The sequence below is a fragment of the Macaca mulatta genome, chromosome 4 (assembly GCF_049350105.2).
Source record: "Macaca mulatta isolate MMU2019108-1 chromosome 4, T2T-MMU8v2.0, whole genome shotgun sequence".
Lineage (NCBI taxonomy): Eukaryota > Metazoa > Chordata > Mammalia > Primates > Cercopithecidae > Macaca > Macaca mulatta.
The window spans coordinates 73,715,089-73,740,689 of NC_133409.1; the positions used below are offsets into that span (position 1 = coordinate 73,715,089).

Sequence of the window (25,601 nt, forward strand, 5' to 3'; positions counted from 1 at the left end):
AGAATGGGTTATAGGGAAAATGTACACTCAACAGTAGCTATTAAAGGAAAAGGGCTTGGATTTTACTTTGAATAATGACATACACCATAGCAAGCTTTAATTTTCCTTAAAAGATCACAGCTGGCCAGGCACCTTGCCTTATGCCTGTAATCCCAGCACTTTGGGAGACTGAGGTGGGAGGATCACTCGAGCCCAGGAGTTTGAAGCTGCAGTGAGCTGTGATCACACCACTGCACTCCAGCCTGGGTCACAGAGCAAGACCCTGTCTCAAAAATATAAAAATAATAAAAGATCACTGCTGACCTCCAGTAGCCCTGTATAGAAGCAACCTGTTTTCCTACAGTAGGTCTCACACAACTCTAGACCACAATTATTTGGGTGGATATTTCATTTTTCATTTTATATCAGCCTTATAGTGTGTATGTATATAGTGTTGATATTCCTATCTGAGGAACAAACTGAAAGCATCTTCTGTATGTTAGACTTGAAGGTTCTGCAAGAATCTGAATGAGGAATGCGTGTGGCTATGTTCTGACTTATTTCCAAAGTCCAGATATCTGTGCGCTGCTAAGCAGGCTGCTTGTGGTCACCAGCACCCTTCCGTGCAGCTGCCGTGGTGTTCCTTTCACAGCAAAAACACTTGGCAGCAAGCAGGTTATAAAAGCTACTTTTGGGGAAAGTCCGGAACATTCCCGATATTCCGCAAGGAAATCCTGTTTGTAATTACCACTCTTTATTATACTAAGCTGAAAATATTCATCACATGTAATCGTAAGTGCTCAATTAGGTTGAATATTTGTATACAGTAAAACTTAGGCACAGACATTTGTGTTAAGTATAAGGGAGCACTTAATAATTGTACTCCTGTCTTTACAAGGAAAACCACTTGATGGCGCAAGGAAAATGCTGGAAGAATTGTGTATGTGTGTGTTTGGAGTGGGAAATTTTGTCTTTCTTTCTTTTTTTTTGTTTGAGGATATTGCATGTCTTTGTAGAATGCAGAAACCAGAGCTCAGTGGGGCTGGGAGCAAGACTCAGCTGGGGATACTAATGAGTGTGATTAAGCAAAGGGCAGGTAGCAGTAAGTGGGGCCAAGAGAGAAGACTTGGCTCAGCCACTGCTAGTGCACCCTCAGGGGAAGGTGGGGATCCAGTGGGGTGAGGACTGACCAAGGTGTAGATGTGTGGATTGAGTGTGAACACACAGTAAGTAAAGCCTTGAGAGTGAGGGCTTGAAGAATGACTGGGACACAGGTTATGGGTTCGTTTAATGTTGATGGCAGTATTACCTTTATAATCTTCTATAGGGAAAGAGCCACTCGAGGAGGAGGGAGGTAAGGTAATGAAGCGACTGTGGGATTCTCAGTACTCTGTCTGCTTTCTCAATAATAGCATTTCAGGCCGGGCGTGGTGGCTCACACCTGTAATCCCAACACTTTGGGAGGCCAAGGCGGGAGGATCACCAGCCTGACCAACATGGAGAAACCCCGTCTCTACTAAAAATACAAAAATTAGCTGGGCCTCTTGGCACATGCGTATAATCCCAGCTACTTGGGAGGCTGAGGCAGGAGAATTGTTTGAACCCGGGAGGCGAAGGTTGCGGTGAGCTGAGATCGCTCCATTGTACTCCAGTCAGGGGAATAAGAGCAAAACTCTGTCTCAAAAAAAAAAAAAAAAAAGGCATTTTAGCCCTGATTTCTCTAGTTTGGAGCAAAGCGGTAGTGTATAATTTTGAATGAATCGTTACTTAACAGTTAAAAATGAGGAAGTGGAAGTAGCATTCGTCTATACAGATGTCACAGCTGGGTTTCAAAGGAAGCTGGAATTGGAAAATTGGGGATCAGATCTTGGCTGTGCCATATTGCCTTAGACTGTTGTCACCCCTGAATCAGTTTCTCATACTCAAGGCAGCCTGGCTTGCAAAAATGGGAAGATGAAGGGAGACCTTGTTCTGGAGACAGTTCTAGCATATGCTCTATAAATGTTTGATCAATAGTATCACCTGTGACGAGACCACTCTCACACGGTTTTGAATTATAGCCAGTGTATCAGCACTAAACTCTGCTTTTTATAATCCGTGTAAAAGGGCAGATCATCTTTGGCAGCAGAATGCAAGAATACTTCCACTGTGGCAACCTGACATAGTTCTAGAGTATTCTAAATATTAAGGACTTGGTAAGAAACCATTCATTCATTCAGCAAATAGGTCTTGGGTACCCACTATATACTTAAAGTATTTCGGTAGATGAGGCCAGGCACAGTGGCTTATGCCTGTAATCCCAGCACTTTGGAAGGCCGGGGAGGGTGGATCACTTGGGGCCAGGGGCTTGAGACCAGCCTGGCCAACATGGTGAAACCCTGTATCTATTAAAAACAGGAAAAATGAGCCAGGCATGGTGGCGAACACTTGTAATCCCATCTACTTGGGAGACTGAGGCAGGAGGATGGCTTGAACCTGGGAGGTGGAGGTTGCAGTGACCTGAGATCGTGCCACTGCACTCCAACCTGGGCCACAGAGTGAGACTCCGTCTCAAAAAATAAAGTATTTCCGTAGAGATTCTAGTTCTACTCAAGTGACAAAAATATACAGATAAAAGTAAAATTCACCTAATGCTCTTTCTGTACTGGCATGGATGGTATTAGACAACAATTTTAACATCAACAAAACTGGCAAAAATGATTCGTTTTTTGAACCGCCTATATTTGGCTTCACACAGTAGCAGTTTAGCACTCAGAGCCGGGAACATCTCTCCATTGACTCTCCCAGAGACCAAATGATCACTGACCTACTACTGTTCCTTCACCCAGTCCTCCCTAAAGCCACTGTGCTGTCATATAGTGGCCTGTGTGGGGACCTGCCTAGATCAGCATGTAAAAAGATACTTCATTTCCCGTGTTTTCTTCCCATGAGGTTAATGCCCACTTCATGCTCCTCATTTCCTCTTTTTCACTGCTTGTTCTGACGATAATTCTAGTAATAGCCTTTTGTACATACACATAATCTCTTTAACTATCTGCATCTTCTTTCTCACCCAAGGATAGCCTTTTGCATATATACGTATTCTCTTCAATTATCTGCCTCTTCTTTCTTTCTCACCAAAGGAAGGCAAAGAACATCCTGCCCAGCCTTCTAGGCATTCCTTCAATAATTTTTGGGTGCCTGTGCATGACACTACCCTAGTTTTATAGTCAGTAAGGTTTGGATACGGCATTAGTTCTACATTCATAAAGCTTGTAATCTCACAGACGTGACAATTTATAAACTAAAAATGGTAAGATGAAGTAGAAAATGTGTCAGGCTATAAGAGACTTTTTCTACCCCTTTTTTCATTTTCAAATTAAAAATGCATTCATGTAGAATTTCAGATGTTCTACATTATTATTTCATATAATGTAGGAAAAGGAAATGTTGAAACTAAAAAATGAGCCCATGTTGGTCATCAGTTGGGCTGTAGGCTTTGTTCATTTATTTGTTAATTCAGCAAATCATTGAGTGGCCAGGCATTGTATTGGATGCTTGAGAAGTTAAGGAAAAGACTTTGCCCTCCTCCAGTTAGAAGCTCGGGTGCAGTGATCGAGGAGGTGGGAAGGCATGGAAACCGCATGTTGTGTGTTATACTGTCTGTGACTCCCTGGACCCCGTCTGGTGGCCAAGAGGGATCCAGCTAAAAAGCTTCATCAGGAAGGTTAGTCTTAAGGCTTTTGAAGACGGTGGGGGATGTGATTTTACAAAAAGATGGCTGTGAGGGGTGGGGAAGCAGCCCAGAAAACTAAATGGACCTCTTTGAGAGGGTGAATGTTTCTGAAGTCTTTGATTCAAACTTCGTGAAAGGCAAAAGACAAGGGACATCCCATAATTTTGAGAAAGGGAATAATGTAAATATAATGCGATGGTAGTTTTACATCTTTTAAATGACTTTCTCTTTTAGGCTGGGAAAGAGTAAATGGAGGTCACCCACCTACTTATGAGCCCCAGTTCATCTTTTTTAGAAAGTCAGATAACACTTTTCAAGACATACTGCTTATTAATCCTAGACATGAGAGACTTATGAAAGGCAAAAAATATGATGATGCTTCACTTAACTAAATCCCAGAAAAACTTGGCTCCCCTTCTAAAAATCTTGAAATACAATGTTTTCTGGAACATTAATTAGAAGACAGCTTGCTATCACCAAATTGTTAGTCTGCATTAGAAACTCAAAACTGCTAACAGATGCACCCAACAGATTTTCAAATACGAAATTATTTCAGCCAGCTGCCAAATCATAGATCTATATAACTTTTTTAAAATATGAAATATACATATGAATCTACATAACAGTTCAATTGACAAATTTGTAGTGTATACCATGAACACTTGATTTCCAAACTGAGACTTGCCTGGACTTAGAACTAAGCTACTTAAATTAACTCACTGGTCTAAAAACAATGTAGATTAAGTTTTTCAGAGTAGTTTTAGGTTCTAGTCCTAATTCTCTCCTTTAACTAACTAACTTTGGACAGGTCTCTTAGCATGCCTGAGAATTTTCCATATTCCTTTAAAACCATGTTTCCAGTTTGTACATATGAGATTTATACAATGCACATATAATCAGTGTATGTTGTTAGAATATATATATATATATATATATATATTTTTTTTTTTTTTTTTTTTTCCTTAAGACAGAGTCTTGCTCTGTCGCCCAGGCTGGAGTACAGTGGCGCGATCTTGGCTCACTGCAAGCTCCGCCTCCCGGGTTCACGCCATTCTCCTGCCTCAGCCTCCCGAGTAGCTGGGACTACAGGCGCCTACCACCTCGCCCGGCTAATTTTTCGTATTTTTAGTAGAGACAGGGTTTCACCGTGATAGCCAGGATGGTCTCGATCTCCTGACCTCGTGATCCGCCCATCTCGGCCTCCCAAAGTGCTGGGATTACAGGCGTGAGCCACCGCGCCCGGTATTGTTAGAATATATTTAGAAAAACTCCCCATGTGTTCAAATTAATTAGGTAATGAATTTACAAAAGCACATGGGCCCAAGTCCACTGTGTCCCCACATATATTAGTCATACTTGCTGCCATGAAGGAGTTGAATAGCAGAGGACTGGTAAACAGAACATCCCCCCTGTTTGCTTGAGGAGCTAGACTCCAGTCATGGACATATCTGTCTGTCAACTCTAAGTCCCATCTACTTGGGGGTTTGTTTAAAATGGGTGCACACAAGAGAGTTGTCAGCCCAGGCTCCCTGGACCTGTGGCCGTGTGGTATGAGACGGAGACCTAAGTTTAGCCAGGCCTGTCCACACACCCACCCAATCCACCCAACTAGATGCCTCTTTAAAAAATAAGCAAGTATGTCTCTCTCCCATTTTTATAATAAAATTCCACTTGTGAAGCTTCTCAATTTGGCAAAACTTCCCTTTTGTAATTATTTAAACTTTCGTTAAATGTTAAGAGTCTTTCTCTATCCCTTTATGTAGATAAAATTGGGTCTCAGAATATTCCTATTTATTTTTATCATTATGATCCTATTTTTTAAATCATACGAATAATGCATACTGTAGAAAATAGTGTAAGATAGAGGTAAGTATGGAAAAAATAAATCACATGATTCTAAATCCAAGCATTTTTTTATTCTTAAAAATATAGGAGAATTCTGTTTGCCATATAATACAACACTGCAAAAAGAAAATTGTTTTAAAGAGACAGTGTAGGGTAGAGGAGGCGTCATGCGTTCTGGAGTCCCCAGAACTGGGCTTTCAGCCTGATTTTGCCACTTGCACGATAGGTTGCTTTGAGCCACAGGCCTACACTCTTCAAAAATGGGGATAATGATGCCCGTCTGTCCAGGGTGCTGATGGGAATCCATTGCAGAGGCAGAGTGTAAAGCAAATGGGTGGGTGTTATCATTATTAAGTATATGGCTGTGCATAATACATGTCATTGATCACATATACCTAAAGTGCTGCTCTTACTAGAACATTTTTTGGAAGACAGATTTCAAAGGGTTCTGAGATGAATTAATGGATAGAGTTTTGAAGAGGAAAGCTGTTTTAGTTTGCTTACTGTGCTTTTAATGGAATACCTAAAACAGCTATTTATAAATAAATTTCTTTTCTACAGTTATGGAGGCTGAGAAGTCCAAGATCAAGGGGCTGCATCTGGTGAGGGCCTTCTTGCTGATGGGGCCTCTGCACAGTCCTGAGGTGGTCCAGGGCATCACAAGGCAAGGAGGCTGAGTGTGCTAGCGCAGGTCTCTCTTCCTCCTTTTGTAAAACTACTAGTCCCATTCCCATGATTACCTATTAATCCAGTCATCCATGAATGGATTAGCCCATTCATGAGGGCAGAGCCTTCATGACCAAATCACCTCTTAAAGGCCCAGCCTCTCAGTGGTACCACATTGGGGATTGAGTTTCAGCATGGGTTTCAGATGAGTGGACATTCCAGTCATTGCAAAAGCTGACACAAGAGGGATGATAAACTCACAGTATAATCTTGCTAATATGTGTAAGGTGACATATAATCCTAATGAAAAAGAAAGGAGGTTCTTGTGCCCACAGTCTGCTCTCTGATGGGCCAAATCTGAAAGGACCAGCACAGGAGAGGCAGACTCCTACCTAATTCAAGATGAATGTGGAAGAGAGGTACAGAACTGTAAAGGCAAATCAGGAGGCTGGAAGTTGGTTTGAGGATGAGGCTCATGTAAAAACAAGTGCCTGTGTCATTTTGTTAATAAAAAAGCCAGAACTCCATATCAGAAGGATTTAAAGCCTAAAATAGGTGGGAAGATGAGGAGATTGTCCCTAGTTGTTCTCAAAGTTGCTGTTGCCTTGAAAATGACTTCCCTGGGAACCAGGGCATCCAGGTTGGCCTCATACTTGCTGCCAACCAGGAACTGTGGCAAGCAGGAGAGGATTCTGATGCTTGGAAGTGGGCGAATGTTTTGATTTTCAAGCAAAGAAAAAGCTAGCTTCCTAGAATTACAGGCCAGTGAACTTGTCATCATTCCCAGCAGAGTGCTGAAAAGAATTAATTAAATGATTTTTCAGCTGTTAAAAAGGGATTCTCTGCCCCAGCGGAACTGGCAGAGGTTCACTAATAATAGTTCCTGCCAAAAAAATGATTGCAGCTTTGAAAAAGAGGGTTACTTCAATGATGAATGAGAAAGTGTTGTAGATGCTATATCAGGATTTTGGTAAGGTATTTGAGAAAGGCACTACATTTCTTTGTAAAAAGGCAGGAGAAACAGGGCTTGGACGGCAGTGCAGCCCCACTGGGTCATACCTGCCATGCTACTCAAACTGCCAATTAATGGACCCATGTCAACCTGGGGTGGAGGGCTGCAAGGGTGGACCTCAGATCCCAATCTCATAATGAAGTAGAGAATGAGGTGAGACACCCCCTTATCTGGCCGTGGCTTAAGAGTTGTAAAGCAGAGATCAGAAGCCACAGCCTTGCTCAGAGGGAGGGAAAAAAGCCCAGCTGGATGAAAAAAAAGGAGCATGGAGACAAAATGGGGGGTGGGGAGCGAGGGACGCTGAGGACAGCTGAGAACCAGGGGCTGCAGGTCTGCCCTGGGAAGGCAGGCAGGTGGGTTTCAAAGGCAAGGCGCCATCGCCTGTGCAGGTTTGTCATTCTCAGTGCACTCTTGAGATTGTCACAGATCCATTTAAAAGGGCTGAAAGGAGACAGAGAGAGATTTGTAACCTCAGACCTGCCCTCTCAACTTATTTATTACCAGTGTGAATGAGGACATGGATATAAGACATGTTCATTAAACCTACAGGTGATGTGAAGGCAGAAGAGGGAGCTAAAACGTTGGATGACTTCTGTACTTGGGTCCAAAACACTCACTTGTTCTGAGTGTGTGATAAAATGCTATTTCATCCGGACCCATGAGGAACAGGTAGAGGCTGGAGAGTCAGTGCAGATTAACATGGCTACAGAAGCCTAAGGAAGGCTTGGACCTCTGTAGCAGAAGAATGTGGTTCAAGCTGAGATGGGTGACACGCCTTACCTTAACAATATTACTCTGTCCCACACAAATCAGACCACATCTGAAATTTTGAAATCAGCTCCAGTTTCTATACACTGAAGGACAAATCTGGAGTATGTCCATTGGAGAATGCTGTAGGTACTTTGAGATTTCATTCATATATATGTGTGTGTGTGTGTGTGTGTATATGTGCACACACATATATGTGTGTGTGTGTGTATATGTATATATATATATACACACACACACACACAATTTGGATTAATGTTTTCACCCTGGAGAGCATTTGAGGGATTTTAAGGCCACTGGCTTGAAATGAGCGAGGTGCACCTGAGGGATTGGATGTATCTTTGGTAACACCAGAGGTCATAGGTTTGAGCTTCTTAGCCTTTGGCACTGTCTGAAAAGAAAATGGAGACGTCGGGCTGGGCGTAGTGGCTTACTCCTGTAATTCCAGCACTTTGGGAGGCCAAGGCAGGCGGATCACTTGAGCTCAGGAGTTCAAGACCAGCCTGGCCAACATGGTGAAACCCTGTCTGTACTAAAAATATAAAAATTAGCCGGATGTGGTGGCTCATGCCTGTAGTCCCAGATACTCAGGAGGCTGAGGCAGAAGAATCACTTGAACCTGGGAGGCGGAGGTTGCAGTGAACTGAGATAGCACCGCTGCATTCCAGCCTGGGGCAACAGAGTGAGTCTCTCTCCCAAAAAAAAAAAATAGAAAGAAAAAGAAAATGGAGGCCTTGGGAGAGAGACCCTGACCCTGGAGAGACTCCCTGGACAAAGGTCACCTTCGGGGAAGTTAGAGAGACAACTCAGGGATCTGAAGAGACATCAGTCTGAAGATGTCTAGGCCCCTTTGGACCTGAGGTTATGTGGTCCTCATTCTATCATTTATATGTTCGTGTAGTGTGGGTACTCAAATCATCACATGCTCCCTCCGCGTTGGTGGTGTAAAAGCTGTGCTATTTGAGATTGTCTCCTTGTTAGGAGTATGATTCGAACTGGAAAGTTTGGGTTATCTTGTATGGCAAAGGTATCCATTTCAACCTAGTTTCTTCCATGAGACCCATTCTAATCCTTCAGGGAGGAACTCGATTGAAATGAGAGGCCCTGGGAAGAGAGGCAGCACAAGGAGACCACAAGGAGACCGTAGGCCTAATTTGCATGCCCAAACTCCTGGGTGCCAGAGAGCAGAGCACGGTTTTTTGTTTGTTGGTTTTGAGACAAAGTCTTGCCCTGTCACCAAGCTGGAGTGCAGTGGCTCGATCTCGGCTCACTGCAACTTCCGCCTCCCGGGCTCAAGCGATTCCCCTGCCTTAACCTCCTGAGTAGCTGGGACTACAGGCGCTCACCACCATGCTCGGCTAATTTTTTAGTATTTTAGTAGAGATGGGGTTTCACCATGTTGAGAATGGTCTTGATCTCCTGACATTGTGATCTGCCTGCCTCAGCCTCCCAAAGTACTGGGATTACGGGCGTGAGCCACCACACCCGGCCCAGAGCACGTTTTTATAGGTTAAAGTGAGCTGTATTTTTTCCTTAAAGCTTTTAATTTTTTTTTCTTTTCAGATAAGGTGATAAGGATAGACATTTTAATATTTTTTAAGTTTTTAAGGATTTGTTTATTGTTGTAAATATTGATTGTTTGTGACAGAGTCTTGCTCTGTTACCCAGGCTGGAGTACAGTGGCTTGATCTTGGCTCACAGCAACCTCTGCCCCCCGGGTACAAACAGTTCTCGTGCCTCAGCCTCCCGAGTAGCTGGGACTACAGGCATCCACCTCCATGCCCGGCTATTTTTTTTTTATTTTTATTTTTTTATTTTTGGTAGAGACTGGGTTTCACCATGTTGGCCAGGCTGGTCTGGAGCTCCTGGCCTCGAGTGATCCACCCACCTCAGCCTCCCAGAGTGCTGGGATTACAGGCATGAGCCGCTGTGCCCAGCCAATTATTGTAAATATCAAAGTCCTCCCTTAGAACTTTGGTACAAGCCAGAGGTGCAGTGTCATTAGCTGTAACTGATAAATGATGGCAGCCTTGCTGGTTCTGGTCAGTGCTGCTGTGACCAGAACCTAAGGTCAGGTATTTGTCCGTGTCCTTTTGAACAGGAGAAGGGATTCAAGAGCCATGGGAACTTTGTTTCTGACATATTCTCAGGAATAGACAGGGATCCGCTGATTACTCTGATGGGGACATGTTGGACTAGTCATTGTACGCACATTCCTTCCCACCCAAAATGGGAATGCTTATAGGAAATCAGGGAATATTTTTCCAGGTCACAGGTTTACCTTCTTAACGCAATTTGAAAGCAATGTTAACTACTGACTTTCCAAAACTACACTCTAGAAGGCCAGGCTCTCTTTCCTAAATGGAGGCGCCCATCTCCATTGCTTAGGATGCTCATTTTATGTGTTACAGCATTGGCCTGAAGGCCCTTGGTTTTCGATACTAGATGGCTCCAGAGTGTTTCACTTTGCACAGGTCAGCCACCGCTTCTCCTTCTTCCTCTTCTTCTCCTCCCTTCTCTCTCCTCTCCTCTCACTTTTTCACATTCCTCAAGCGCTTGCACATTTTCTGTCTGTCTTAGAGAAAGCCCTAAAGAGCATCCTGTCTCAAATCAGGCCCATCCCACGCCCCCATCCCTTCTTTTCCCCTGATCAGTTTTTTCTTACAGCGTGGTTCTGGTCACTTGGTGTCCCTCTGTCTGTCCACCCGTGTGTCCACTCCAGAGGTCAGAGGTGGGGCTTTATTCACCTTTTGTTTCCAGCTTCTAGGACAGTCCCAGGCAAGTGTGTTGTAAGCTCACGATTATTGCCTGCTGGAAAAAAGGAGAGAACATGCAAAGGGTGTATTTTTACAGTCAGGGGTAAATAGGAAAGGATAAACATCTGAAAACCATCTTCAGTTCTGGAGCGCCCCCATCTTGCTGTAGAAATGAACACAACATATTATGCTAGTTCGGTGTCCTTAAGCTATCCGGCCCCTTGACTCCCTAGTAGGGTGCTAGATAATATGCAGGATGCCCAGTTAAGTTTAAATTGCAGATACGCAACAGGCAATTTTTAGTATAAGTATGTCCCATGCAATATTTGGAATACATGTATGCTGAAAATTACTTCTCATATTTTTAATTTGCTACATTTGGCAACCGTACCCCCTAGTTTCCTGGTATACGTTGGCCATATGCAAGGACCTTTCAACGTTCTCTACAGTTTTCCTAAAAGAAATCTGAGCTCTAATGTCAGCCTTGCCCCTGGTAATACAGTACCACTGATTAGAGCCAAGGTTCATTCAGAACTTTTTTTGGACTGAAATATATATCATGAAATTCATATCATGAACTCTTTAGGGGAGAGTTGCATTTGTATATACAACTCTCCCCTAAACCCCAACTCTTTTTCTCCCTCCCAAGAAAACATTAAATAGAAATAAGAATGACTATTACAGGAATAACCTTGAGCCCTTCTGATTTATTATTTGAAACAAATCATTTGCAGGTTCAGACTTTATCATTGCAACCAAGCTTAGCAAATGACTCGAGACACCCCTCTCAGATGGTCTGGCATTACCCTGCAGATGCATGTGGAAGTTGAGGGTGGGTGGCTTAGATTTTAGTGCTAGAAAATGAGGATTGTGGATTTTATTTTATGTAAGAGATGTGTTGTTTTCTTTGCAAGAGAAAACATACCTTGGACCCAAAGAAGACTTTTCTAAAGAGATAGAGATGACTCAGTAAAAGCCCGCCTCATTACGAGAAAAACAACCCAAAACATGTATATTATTAAGAGTGGCCTAACAGTCTCATTTTTACATGTAACAAAGTGAAAGCAAAATTTAACTCCACTGAGAGAGCCATTTAAGTGGTTATAGTGACCAGATGAGAACATGTCCTGGATTTAAAAAAAAAAAAAAGTTGTAGTGAAAAAAAAAATAGTTGTAGTGAAAATCTTTTTGAAAGTGCAAAATGAGAAATGAGTCTATCTTTTCAGAGTTAATATTCACCACCACGTTTTTATTGTTCCTTTGCTATAAAAATTGCCTAGGCAGTTTAAGAAATACCAGAGACATTAGAGGCCTGAGTCACAGAATAAACCAAAAATAAATCCACTGAGATAATCTTTAAATGATTACTTTGAAATGTAATTGACGATTTGATATAAATTTTTTAAAGACAAATGCTAACATAGTGCCCCATCTAAATTATACCTCGAGTTTAATTTCCTTTTTTTAAATAAGAAATAAATGAATAGGCATAATATTTATATGAATCCCTTGGTTCCACTCAAGAACCTATTGCCAGCAGTTTTGAGACTCCTGAAGCATGGTTACACATGATGTTAAGAATAATGCAGACGAGGCTGGGTGCAGTGGCTCATGCCTGTAATCCCAGCACTTTGGGAGGCTGAGGCGGGTGGATCACCTAAGGCCAGGAGTTTGAGACCAGCCTGGCCAACATGGTGAAACCCCATCTCTACAGAAAAATACAAAAATTAGCCACATGTGGTGGTGCGTGCCTGTAATCCCAGCTACTAGGAAAGCTGAGGCAGGAGAATTGCTTAAACCTGGGAGGTGGAGGCTATAATGAGCCAAGATCATGCCACTGTGCTCCGGCCTCGGCGACAGAGTGAGACACTGTCTCAAAAAATAAGTAACTCCGGGCATGGTGGCTCATGCCTATAATCCCAGCACTTTGGGAGGCCAAGGTAGGTGGATCACCCAAGGTCAGGAGTTCGAGACCAGTCTGGCCAACATAGTGAAACCCTATCTCTACTAAAAATACAAAAATTAGTTGGGTGGGGTGGGCTCCTGTAGTCCCAGCTACTTGGGAGGCTGAGGTGGAAGAATCCCTTGAACCCGGGAGGTGGAGGTTGCAGTGAGCCGAGGCTGCTCCACTGCACTCCCGACTGGGTGACAGAGTGAGACTCTGTCTCAATAAATAAATAGATAAATAATGCAGATGAAATTGTGGCACACGAATGCCCACTTCCTGTCCCCTGGGCCTTCCTCATTTTATTCTGTGACTCCTAGCAGTGGGCTTCCTCTTTCCTGTCTCATTGCTTTGTGTACCCTTGTTGCCCTGCATTGTGTCTGCTGAAGTCCAGCTCCTGCTATGTCCACCTTCTCCAAAGCGATACCTACTGAGCATCCTGGGAGGTGTTCCAGAGCGTGAGCTACAGAAGGGGAGAAAATTCTAGCTTATCATAATTCTGAAGAGAAAGACAGCCAACAGTTTTGACAAAGGTTTTGGCCATCAGGCCCTTCCAAGATGATTTCCCCACGTGAGCTTTGCTGACAGCTCAAACCCAACTGTGGGTCATGGATGCAAAGAAGCCCTTTGCTGGGCTGAGTTCATCTTATGCCCTTGCAGACGGTTCCTCCCATTTGACCTGCAGTGAGAAGACCACAAACAGCTACAGCCGCAATAGCATGGAGCCCCTTGTTGAGGGATAAGCAGTTCTCTGTTAAGGAAACATCACAAAAAAGAAAATGGCCATAATTTTCTGGTTGTGTAATACTTTCTTATAAACAGTTTGCAGTCAGGACTGTGCTGAAGTTGTCCTGGGACCTGTTGGAATATTTTGTTAGTCCTCCTGTCTCCCAGCCAAGCCACTTAAGGGAAGAACACCTAACCCTGTAATTTTTTTTTTTTTCCCTTGAGATGGAGTCTCACTTTGTTGCCCAGTCTGGAGTGCAATGGCACGATCTCAGCTCACTGCAACCTCCACCTCCCGGATTCAAGCGATTCTCCTGCCTCAGCCTCCAGAGTAGCTGCACTACCATGCCCAGCTAATTTTTTTGTAGTTTTAGTAGAGACGGGGTTTCGTCAGGTTGGCCAGGCTGGTCTTGAACTCCTGACCTCGGGTGATCTGCCCACCTCAGCCTCCCAAAGTGCTGGGATTACAAGCATGAGCCACCATGCCTGGCCAAACCCTGTCCTTCCTTGCAATCCAATGTCACCCAGTTTTGCAGCCCCTTGTGGTAGATGGAGTGCCAGGTAAAGAGTTGGCCTTTCCACTGGCACACAAAGGAGTCCGTTTACTATACAGTTTGTTTAGCACTTACATACAAATAATAACTGTACTTATTACTTAAGATTTTTTTGTGGCCCATTTCTCATTGTATATATGATGAAGGGAGAGAAAGAAAGAGAAAAAAAGATTATTTAGAGCCAACTTGTGTTTCTGACATTTTTACCTGATACTGAATGGAGGCGGTCATCAATCCTGACTTACTGTGTGTAAAGTGGATTGAGCTCTCCTACAATACACATGACAATTTCATGCCCAGGGAAACATTTCAGTCTCCCAGAATGTGGTGCCTGATGTTGACAAGGATCTGGCTCCAAAAAGCAACAAGCAGTCCTGAAGGGCACCCTTCAATCAAGAAAATGTCCCATAGTTCACAAGAAGAGAGTGTCATCTTAGGGGATCTCTGGGATTTCTTATGTGGAACCAGGAGTATGTTGCATCTGTAGTGGTCCCTGATTTGAACAGATTCATTGGTAGTGTTTAAAATCATTTCAGAACTAGCCTTTCCAAACAATTATACGTTATATATTAGATGAGTGGCTTTCAACCCGTATCACAGAGGCTGTGACACAGGAATATATAGGGCCCCCTAAGGAACTGGGTCAATTCAGCTTCCATCCAAGCTGCTGGACACTCATGTTTTACATGTTGGACTCAGCTTGAAAAATAGGAAACTAATTGCAAACTAATGCCTGAGCACCTTGGCATTCCTGGCGCTAACATTTAGGATTTCAGCTGTTACAAACCAACACATAATGTAATACTATAATTTTACTAAGGCACAAATGTGAACAGCATTGACTACAAGGCAGGTGGGTGGCCATGTGTCACTCAGGTGGGTAAATCAGCCTCATTGATTGCTGCCATCCATACCCCACGCAGCCTTTTTTCTTTTTTTTTTTTTTGAGATGAAGTCTTGCTCTGTCACCGGGTTGGAGTGCAGTGGCACGATCTCAACTTATTGAAACCTCTGCCTCCTGGGCTCAAGCGACTCTCCTGCCTGAGCCTCCCGAGTAGCTGGGCTTACAGGTGCCACTACCACGCCGGACTCACTTGTATTTTTAGTAGGGACGGGGTTTCACCATGTTGGCCAAGCTGGTCTCAAACTCCTGACCTCAAGTGATCTGCCCGCCTCGGCCTCCCAAAGTGCTGGGATTACAGGTCTGAGCCACTGTGCCTGGCCACCACAGCCTTTTTTACTCATCATTGCATACCTATTTTAAGAGGGGGGATTACATACTATGATGGGATTTGTAATTTGGGGATTTGCTAATATCTGAGCTGTATCCCTCACAAATGTCAAGGTCTTCTGTGAAGAGGTACAGGCCTGGACAGTGATGGAGTGCACGTGCCTTGCCGGGGGTGTTGTGTGTGAGGTGTGTTTGCAGATGTTGCATGCTGTTCATCTCTGAGCATGTGAGGGAATTCTCTGTGGGTTGCTGATTCAGCATACCTCAGCTCTCAAACACTGCAAAGGAAAGGAAGAGATTTTCTTTTCTTTCTTTTTTTTAAAGACAGATTTTTGCTCTTATTGCCCAGGCTGGAGTGCAATGGTACAGTCTTGGCTCACTGCAACCTCCACCTCCTGGGTTCAAGCGATTCTCCTTACTCAGCCTTCCGAGTAGCTGGAATTACAGGCACCTGCCACCACGCCCAGCTAATTTTTGTATTTTTAGTCGAGACTGGAATTCACCATGTTGACCGGGCTGGTCTCTAACTCCTGACCTCAGGCGATCTGCCCACCTCGTCCTCCCAAAGTGTTGGGATGACAGGCATGAGCCACTGCTCCCAGGCCTCGATTTTCTTGCCCCAAATCCTGGCCAAGGCTTCTGAGGAATATGATTATGGAGTCACCCATTTTTTTAAAAAAATCATGTCTTGTTCTGTTCTTTCCTTTTGGATCTGCCCAAGAAAACTGTTCATGAATCTGCTGTGTTTGTAGAAAAAGAGTATCTATTAGTGGTTCATTAATTTGGGTCATGTTTTTAGTTCTCAGTGAGCTTGTTAAAATAAGACACTGTTCCTTTTTTTTTTTTTTTTTCCAGAATTAGTTTCACTCTTGTTCCCCAGGCTGGAGTGCAATGGATGGCATGATCTCAGCTCACTGCAGCCTCCGCCTCCCTCTGTTGAGGCGATTCTCCTGCCTCAGCCTCCTGAGTAGCTGCAATTACAGGCATGCGCCACCACACCCAGCTAATTTTGTATTTTTAGTAGAAATGGGGTTTTGATGTTTGGTCAGGCTGGTCTTGAACTCCTGACCTCAGGTGATCCACCCGCCTTTGCCTCCCAAAGTGCTGGGATTACAGGCGTGAGCCACCGCGCCCGGCCGACACTGTGCCTTTCTAAAAACTGTAATTCCACTAAAGAAAAAAGAGAGAGAGACATGCAGTTCAAGTATAGTCTTAGGTTAGAGATAGTAGGAACCTTAGCTGAGTTGTCCTTGCTCTGTGGTTTCAAGTGTAAAAATAACCCTAATTATTGTATTTGCTACATTGTGCCCACTTTACAGACATGAAGCTCTAGTTTCTATAAGTATATGCATACAAGCAAAGATCTAGTGAAGGCATAGCTGAGTCCTCCCATCAAGGGCAGCTGGGCATGGTCCCTGCAAGAACTTTTTCTGGCCGTTCGTCCCTTCCTAACCTTGCACCACCCAGGGCTGTGGGTAGGTAATCCTGTCCTAGGTATTCCAGGGGTCGCTTGTCCCTTGGGCTGCATTTTCTGGCATCCCAGAAGAGTGAGTGACTTATCATTTCCTTGACTAAGTCATGTCAATTCTCTGCCACTAATTCAGTTTGCAAATGAGTTTCTTCAGCTATTTAAAAAAAAAAAAAGCATCTGCTCAAATGGGTGGCCATATAGTCTCTCCAATTCAGTTGTGGAGACAGCTGAGGACACCAGATTGATTTTGTTTCGGCAAACTGGATATATGAAAATCGAAGATTTTTTTAAATGGGTGATTGCTCACTTTTTGAAGTTTCTTTGCCTACAAAAAGATTAACAATAGGACTTCTGGCCGGGCGCGGTGGCTCAAGCCTGTAATCCCAGCACTTTGGGAGGCCGAGACGGGCGGATCATGAGGTCAGGAGATCAAAACCATCCTGGCTAACACGATGAAACCCCGTCTCTACTGAAAAATACAAAAAACTAGCTGGGCGAGGTGGCGGGCGCCTGTAGTCCCAGCTACTTGGGAGGCTGAGGCAGGAGAATGGCGTAAACCTGGGAGGCGGAGCTTGCAGTGAGCTGAGATCCGGCCACTGCACTCCAGCCTGGGTGACAGAGCGAGACTCCATCTCACAAAAAAAAAAAAAAAAATAGGATTTCTTCGAACATTTACTTCCAGCACACTAAAAATAAGATTTAATTAATGCCTTGAGTTTTTAGCGCATACTTGATGCATAAATGTGGCATGCCTGTAAGAAATATTGAAAGTTTTTTTAAGTTAACATTTAAAATTATTAAAAATTTTCATCTGATGGGTTCAATTCTACTAAACAACAATCTTGATAGTTTTCACTCTAGTCTTCAAGGGGGAAGAATACATCCTATTAAATGATAGTTTGAGGCTGGGTGTGGTGGCTCATGCCACCACTTTCACTCATTCTTAGCACTTTGGGAGGCCAAGGCAGGAGGATCAGCTGAGGTCAGGAGTTCGAGACCAGCCTAGTCAACATGGTGAAACACTGTCTCTACTAAAATACAAAAATTAGCTGGGCGTGGTGATTATGTGCCTGTAGACCCAGCTACTCGGGAGGCTGAGGCAGGAGAATCGCTTGAACCTGGGAGGCGGAGGTTGTAGTGAGCCGAGATCGTGCCACTGCATTCCAGCCTGGGTGACAGAATGAGACTGTATCTCAAATTAAATTTAATTTAATTTAAAAAATAGTTTGAACATGCCAGATTTTAAAGTGAGAGCAGCACATCATGTGACCTGCCATACATTAATCTTACAGTATTATTCTTGGAAACTTAAAGTGACACATTTTCACCTTTAAGCTAGAAGAAGAAGGATCTGAAGCCAGCTCTCATGTAAAATGCATCAGCTCTCAGCATCAGCCTGCAGTCTGAAGGCCTCTAAGCAGTCGAGGTGATTGTACTGCCCATGGAATCAGTGTCATGAGGCTGCCTTATACAAATGGCCTAAAATGATTATGTGCTGAGCAGGTAGACTTTCCTCTTCCAGGATAGCTATTTAGTATCATTCCATTTCATTGAATGTTGAATGGCCGTTAAGCCCCAGGTCCGGGAGTCTAAATCTTACCAAGATGAATTCAGACATTGGCCCTGGCTGTGGGGAGTCTGCATTCTTACTTTCCTAGCCTATCAATCTGGCAGTCTGCTGTCAGGTGACAGAGTGGTTGGTGCCTTGAACAACCTGTGTTTGTCCTCTTTCTCTTGCAGCTTCTTGTCCCATCTCCCAACCCCCGCCGTAAAGGCCAGTGTGTCAGGGTGTCAAAGTGCAGAAGTGTCAGGCCATAAGTAGTCAAAAACAATCAGGTGTGGTTCTCTGTGAGCTGTTAGCAGAAATTCCTTGAATTTTTTTCTTGTACCTCGACAGGAGCATGAGCATTGACTTTCTTTTTGAACACAGGTGTCTTGATTCCTAGTTATTTGTGGTGATTCTCTGATCCAAGTAGGAATGGCCCAGAGATGGAGGGAGAGTGTCGGGAGGTGGAGGGGGAAAGAGGCGGCCCATTTAATTTCTGGGGCTGGGGAGCAGGGTGGAGAAAGGGCATATCCTGATTCCCTAGTGTCTAGGGAGGTGGAGAGTGTGTGGTCAGCACGCTCACTGCCACCGAACCTATGAGAAGGTGGTGGCCTCTTTCATCACCTTTTAAATCAATAACAGAGGAGCTCTCAGTCAAGGAAAGGAGGGGGAAGATGAGGTTGTGAACAGGGCTCTCCCCAGAGACATGACCAAGGGAGGTTGGTGACTGGGCAGCCTTACCTACTGGGAAGGCCTTGCAGAGGAGGCAGCCTTAGGTAGAGGGGTGTGGCTGACTGAGCCCCCTCAAGTTGAACAGAAAGGGCAGAGCATCCCAGCTGGAGGAAATGGGAAAGCCTGGCCTTGCTCCTATAACTGCAGGTGTCAATGGACATCTCTGCCGTCCCCTTGGTCCCCAGGGTTGCCTGAGAATGCAGCTGGCAGAAGGAAGAACAGGTACCCTTCCAGCCTCTCAGTCAGTCCCCACAGTTAGCCTCAGGGGCGGTGTGAATCTCCATTTGACAACTAAGGAAAGTCAGAGTAGCTAAGGAACTTGCCCAAGGAGTGCACGCCTAATAAAGAACAAAACCAAAGATGCAAACCCAGTGCATCTGATTCACATCCCCAGTGCATGCTTCTCCCCTGTGTGCTCACCTGCCTCCCCATACATGGGCCTGCTGGAGGGGTTCTGCCATGCCCTGAGACCCTGTGCTGTGGGACCTCGTGCCTCCCTCTCAGCAGCTCACAACACCGGACTCCCAACACCTATAGAAACTTGCTGCCATAAGTGTCTAAAAACAAAAACAGAAAACACTTATGGAAATGGCTCAATCCATCATGGTCCCAAAGTTCACATAATATTTGGATTATTCGCGCCAAATGACGTAATTTTTCAGGATATAATATCTGAGATATTTGAATAAAATGAACAAGGGGCATTGTAGGACCAAGAGTCAGAGCATCAGTTGGATTCTCAATCATATGTTCCTGGGCAAGTGTAGAACCTCTGAGCTTGTTTTCTGGTATTAAAATGAGAGCCTTGTGCCTGGCAATTCCTAATTCCTGATTTAGTGCTCATAGGATCCCTCTTTCCATGGTGGTAGACTTAAGTTGCTTCTTTGGGGACTCTCAAGGATCGTGCGAGTGATGCACGTGTGGATAGGATGCAGGAAACACGATCTAAGTTAACAGAGGAGCCCTGGGTATCCCCCATCACAGGAATAAACTTCCCTAATAGGAAATGATTGCCTTGATGTTATTGTAATTATTCTTAACACTGGATACTTGAAAAGACATGACTTCATATTGTTCTAATCTAATGGGACATAGCTCCACACATTTTAAGTAGATTTTTAACTACAGAACAATAAAACATTTAGCAAATTATGTTCAAACGTGTCTGCACACACTGATACTTTCAGCTCGGTGCCAGCCGTTCTGCTCCCATATGGGCTGACCAAACGGATCAGCTGGATGAGGCAGCTTGGGTTCTGGCATCCATGAGCAACTCTGGCACCCTCCCTTCCACATGGCAGGGCAGGCTGGCTGAGGCTTGGAGCTGAACGTGGTTGGGAGAGGCCCTCATTCAAACCGAGTTTCCTTGGTACTGCTCCATCTTGTTTTTAGCCCACTGGTTATTAATCCAGTGTCATTAGTGCTGGGAGAAATTCTGTCTCCTGGCTTAATGACATGCCTTCATTTTTTGTGGAGCACAAAGGAAGAGGAGGACGTCAGGATGCCAGTTGCCAGCTTTGCTGATTACTGGTAGCTCTCATAAGAGCTTCACTGGGGGAAAATGAAGATTAATTTTAAAAAGATCAGAGCCTCTCTATAGATGGTATCTCCATATTGTCCTCCTAGCCTTCTCTTTCTCAGCTGTAATTTATAGATGATTCTTCAGGCTGTACGCAGTTTACAGCCTGCTAATAGGTCATTTGGAAATCAGATAAGAGGGGCAGATGATAACTAGATCACAGGAGCCTCTACATTGTAACTGAAGTTGGCTGGGCTCAGTGGCTCACACCTGTAATCCCAGCACTTTGGGAGGCCGAGGCCAGCGGATCACCTGAGGTCAGGAGTTCCACACCTGCCTGGCCAACATGGTGAAACCCCGTCTCTACTAACAATACAAAAATTACCCAGGCATGGTGGCACGCACTTGTAATTGCAGCTACTTGGGAGGCTGAGGCAGGAGAATCGCTTGAACCTGGGAGGCAGAGGTTGTAGTGAGCCGAGATTGTGCCACTGCACTCCAGCCTGGGTGACAGAGACTCTGTCTCAAAAAAAAAATTAGCTGTGTGTGGTGGTACACTATAATAGCCCCAGCTACTCCAGAGACTGAGGTGGGAGGATCACTTGAGCCCAGGAGTTCCAGGGTGCAGTGAGCTGTGATTGCACCACTCCGCTGCTTCCTGAGTGACAGAGCAAGACCCTGACTCTAAAAAATAAAAACTGAAGGTAACTCAATGTCTCTTCATGCAGTTGGCCCCTTGTGGTTGTTTCTCTGAGGAGCCACTCTGCCAGGTCCTTTCCCTCTGTCCCTCTTCTGTGACCTCATGAACTTGACCTGGAAGCCTGGCCACTGTCCCTTAGTTGGATTTCTGTAGGTGAGAGGGGCTGTCACTGTTTTGGAGCAGTTGGGCCTCCCTGCAATTCTGAGCACTGCTGGGCCCTCATCAAGACAGTCTCAACTGGGCATGTGGCTCACGCCTGTAATCCCAGCACTCTGGGGGGCTGAGGCAGGTGGATCACCTGAGGTCAGGAGTTCAAGACCAGCCTGGCCAACATGCTGAAACCTCATCTCTTCTAAAAATACAAAAAAGCCGGGCGTGGTGGTGCACATCTGTAATCCCAGCTACTTGGGAGGATGAGGCACAAGAATCACTTGAACCCAGGAGGTGGAGGTTTCCTCCCTGGGTGACAGAGTGAGACTCCATCTCAGAAAAAAACAGTCTCATGGGCTGCAGTGTAGGGTGACTGCCCAGATGTCTGGTTGTTGAGCTATGTAGGGGAAGCAGCCTTTGAAAGAAAAGGCATATAATTTTGGGGTCAGGCGTACTTAGCTTGAAATCCAGTCTCTGCCACTTTCTAGGTGTGTCATCTTGGCTAAGTTATTTGACCCCTTTGAACCTCAGGTTTTTCATTTGCAGTGTAAGTTTAATGAATACATCTAGGTTGGTGCAAAAGTAATCACGGTTTTGCCATTACTCCCCCGCCTTTTTTTTTTTTGAGACAGAGTCTTGCTCTATCACCCAGGCTGGAGCGCAGTGGCGCCATTTTGGCTCACTGCAACCTCTGCCTCCTGGGTTCAAGCGATTCTTCTGCCTCAGCCTCCCGAGTAGCTGGGATTACAGGCATGCACCACCACGCCCGGCTAATTTTTGTATTTTTAGTAGAGGCGGGGTTTCACCATGTTGGCCAGGCTGGTCTCAAACTCCTGACTTCATGATCTGTCCACTTCAGCCTCCCAAAGTGCTGAGATTACAGGCGTAAGCCACAGTGCCCAGCCGCCATTACTTTAAATGGCAAAAACCGCAATTACATTTGCACCAACCTAATACTTTTCAGGTCTGTTTGGCTGGATTAAACAAGCGATGTAAGTTACCTGACACCAGTGGACTCCCAGCCAGTGACATCTGTTTGAGCAGCACCTTCATTTCCATTTGCCTTCATTGTCATCCATTTTATGAAAGAATCACAGTACTATGCATTTAGAAACCAAGGACAGTTATAGCAAATCCATCGTTTATGGCAATTTGTGCTGCAGAAAACTGGTTCTAAAATTTTTCATTTTCCTTCAGGTATTCTACCTCGACACTACCACTTCTCAAATTTATTTCAAAGACGTTTTATCCTTTGCACCATATTCCCTTTGAAAAGTAGGGATTTGGACCTCCTACTGTTTATTTACTATGAAATTAGAGCTAGTATTATGGGAGCTCAGTGCACACTGATAACTGCTTACAAAAGGTGATCCCTGACTCTGTGAGAATGCACTTCTTCACAAGAACTATAGCTGTGTATGGAGTTTGAAGTAAGCCCACCTGTTTGTCATGTCCCCTCAGCATGGATCTCTGATCCAGATACTTCACAGATCTCTGGAGTAGCTGAGTGAGTGTGTGTGAGAGACTAGGCTTTATTTATTTATTTATTTGTAGAGATAGGCTCCCTCTGTGTTGCCAGGTTGGTCTTGAACTCCTGGCCTCAAGCAGTCCTTCTGTTTCGGCTTCCCAAAGTGCTGGGATTATAGGCATGAGCCACTTGAGTAGGCTTTGAATGCAGCAGCTCATGCTGGGTTTGACCCCTCAAAATGGAGCTGCATAGCATATATAGTGGGTGTCTGCTTAGTGGCTCAGCATACGCCAAAACACCATGCACAATGGAGAAAGCAGGAACTGGGGATCGAAAGCTAATAGGCTCAGAATTCTAGCTCTGCTATTTGCCATGAGACACTGGGCAAAGCACATCTCTGACCCTCAGTTTCTTTCTTTGTGGAGAGAGTTATATCTATTTTGCAAGTCCTGATTATGCAGAGACATTGATCACATATCACGCAAGATCCAGTCGTCATGTTTTGTTATATCCATTTTGCAAGAATTCTTTATAAAGCCCTTAATATATGAGTGCCGATAGTAGTAATAACACTATGCAGAAGAGATGAAGAACATAGGAAATAATAAATTCATCAGTATTCAGTGTTGGGAGCAAGAGACAGTGTGTGTGTTCTGTTTTGTTATGTTTTGTTTTTTAAAAAAAACAAACAGTGAGCACTGGCCTTGGGCAGGTCGCCTGAGCTCACTCATCTCAGCTGCCTCCCCACGCGGAAGCTGGCTCCCTTGTTGTAAGGACCAGAGCACAAACATGAGAAGCCTTTGCAAACTAAAGCACTCTCCAAGAGACACTGTCAAGCCATCATTTCCATGCCTCTGTACTGTTGCTTGCATTTCTACTTTTCAATACCCACCATCTTCAGCGAGGAATCATTTCACGTGTACTTGTAGCAATGCCATCAGGCACTTATGATATATACTAAATCATCCTAGAGGCCCGGCATGGTGGCTCACACCTGTAATCCCAGCACTTTGGGTGGCCGAGACAGGCAGATCACTTGAGGTCAGGAGTTCAAGACTAGCCTGGCCAACATGGTGAAACCCCGTCTCTACTAAAAATACAAAAAATAGCCAGGCATGGTGGTGCGTGCCTATAATCCCAGCTACTCAGGAGGCTGAGGCAGAAAAATCACTTGAACCCAGGGGACAGAAGTTGCAGTGAGCCGAGATCGCACCACTGCACTCCAGCCTGGGCGTCAGAGTGAGATCCTGTCTCAAAAACAACAACAACAGCAATAAAATCATCCCAGAAAGCCATGGTCATAAAAATACTTGCCAGAATCCCATAATAAATTTTACTTACATTTTAAGTTCATTTGTTGAAACAGAAACATTTATTTCTCTTACTTGGCAACAAAGAAACACACATTTAGTCTGTGTTAGTATATGTGCCTGTGTTTACAGATCATTTTACAGGTCCATAATTTGAGTGAATTTGTATCATTTTCTTTTTGTTCACCATTGTGATCTCTGTGCCTTTACCACATGAATACCAATTTGCTGTGGACAACTGCCCGATCTGGTTACAACCTGGCAAATCTTATCCAGATTTAAGAAAATGACTCTGTAACTTTAGTCTTGTTGCTATTGACAGTCAAATGACTGAGTTTATCTTCATTGCCTTTTTCTTTCCTAGGTAGCTTTTAAGTCAGCTTGTTTAAGTCAGCTTTTAAGTTTGAAGAATAAACTCATTCACAAAACACTTAGAATAATCCAAAGTAATAGATGATATTTTGGCACCAGTTTTGTGTGGATCGTTCACACATTTCCCTCTATGCCAAAAGCACGGTAGAAAGATGAAAAATATTTCAGCCACCTCTCTTGTCACACATGACAACAGGATGCCTTAAAATATATGATGCTGGGTGCAATGGCTTACATCTGTAATCCCAGAAGTTTGGAAGGCCAAGGTGGGTGGATCACCTGAGGTCAGGAGTTCGAGATCAGCCTGGCCAAAATGGTGAAACCCCGTTTCTATTAAAAATACAAAACAATTAGATGGGCATGGTGGCGCGTGCCTGTAGTCCCGGCTACTCACGGGGCTGAGGCAAGAGAATCGCTTCAACCCAGAAGGCGGAGGTTGCAGTGAGCCGAGATTGTGCCCCTGCACTCCAGCCTGGGTGACAGAGCAAGGCTCCATCTCAAAAAAAAAAAGCATTCATTTTAGGGTGAGACTTAACTATGTTTAGGTCCCACCTCTGCTACCAGACATGTGTCTTGGTAAAGTTACTTGGCGTAGCTACTTTAACGAGTCCAACTAGTTGAATTATATAACAAGATAGTAGGCTCCTACAGAACGCTTCCATGTCGTTATGCTTATGAATGTATTTTTCAACTTTTTATATGATTATTTCTTAATTTAAGAAAGCCAGCAGGGACCAAAAAAAGACACTTCTTTGACCTTAAGATGGCAAAAGATGTGAAAACATGGAGATGTGTATTTTCAGAATTTTGTAGCCATCACACATTTAAGATTTTAATGGACTTCAAGATGCTAATAGATATTTTGAAATTTCTCTGGAAATTCACTTGGTTTTCAGCTCCAAGCTGAACAAGGACCACGGGCAGCCAGGTGTAGGTATTTTGTAAGCCGCAGCTTGAGATGGTCGTACCTGGTGATGCTCTGTAAGGAGCTAAGAAGGCAGGACCACACGATCCTATTAAAAGGTAGCACTGGATGGCCTTCTTTTTAGACATGCTCCACTGAAGCCTTTTAGTCTACATGGGAAGGAACCAAGGCCCAACAAGTTTAGGTGACTGTGTTAGTTATTGGCAGATTC

At 44.3% G+C, this 25,601-nt stretch overlaps 1 protein-coding gene across 14 annotated transcripts in view; it reads left to right on the plus strand.

Moving 5' to 3' along the window:
- SCAF8 (SR-related CTD associated factor 8) overlaps positions 1 to 25,601 on the plus strand; it is a 227,423-nt gene that overhangs the window by 148,066 nt on the left and 53,756 nt on the right. The window lies entirely within an intron of this gene.